We start from the raw sequence: 882 nt of genomic DNA on the forward strand, positions 1-882 counted from the left end.
AGGCTGGTCTCAAACTCCTGATCTCAGGTTGATCCACCTGCCTTGGCCTCCCAATTTCCAACCTTTTAAAATTCACATTACTTTGATGATGATCACTGTGTTTGAGTAAGGATTGTGGGATCCTTGCCTTTGTGGGCTGAATATTGTATTCACAACATTGGGCACAAAACTGAATACAGTGCCTGGCTTCTAATAGGTGCTTAAGATGTCGTTTTTTGGCCACGTGCAGTGATGGCTCACGCCTCTAATCCCAGCATTTTGGGAGGCTTGGGTGGACAGATCACTTGAGGTCAAGAGTTCGAGACCAGCCTGGCCAACATGGTGAAAACCCACCTCTGCTAAAAATACAAAAATTAGCTGGGCGTGGTGGTGTGTGCCTGTAATCCCAGCTACTCGAGAGGCTGAGGCAGGAGGATCGCCTAAACCCAGAAGGCAGAGTTTGCAGTGAGCTGAGATCATGCCACTGCACTCCAGCCTGGGGGACAGAGTGAGACCCTGTCTCAAAAAAAAAGAAAGAAAGATGTAGGGTTTTTTTTTTTTTAGTTTTTTTGTTTGTTTGTTTTTGTTTTTTTTTTTAGTTTTCTTAAGGGGGCTTTCCGGCAAAAACCAGAAAGCCTGCTAGACAAATTCTAAAAGAGTTGTAACACTAAGATGTAGTTGTTGAACAATAAAATAAATGAATGAATAAATGAACGAACTTCTGCTGTGGGATGTTCTTTTTTTTTTTTTTCTGTTGAGATGGAGTCTCCCTCTGTCGCCCAGGCTAGAGTGCAGTGGTGCGATCTCGGCTTACCGCAACCTCTGCCTCTCAGGTTCAAGCGATTCTCCTGCCTCAGCCTCCCAAGTAGCTGGGATTACAGGCGTGTGCCACCATGCTCGGCT

General features: G+C 45.4%; 1 non-coding gene across 1 annotated transcript; it reads right to left on the bottom strand.

Moving 5' to 3' along the window:
* Positions 1–587: 587 nt before the first annotated feature.
* Positions 588–649, bottom strand: LOC117977292 (U7 small nuclear RNA). The gene has a single exon (XR_004668370.1). It is a non-coding gene; the product is annotated as a U7 small nuclear RNA (small nuclear RNA).
* Between the last annotated feature and the right edge of the window lie 233 nt (positions 650–882).

The sequence above is a fragment of the Pan paniscus genome, chromosome 21 (genome assembly GCF_029289425.2).
Source record: "Pan paniscus chromosome 21, NHGRI_mPanPan1-v2.0_pri, whole genome shotgun sequence".
NCBI classification, from domain to species: domain Eukaryota; kingdom Metazoa; phylum Chordata; class Mammalia; order Primates; family Hominidae; genus Pan; species Pan paniscus.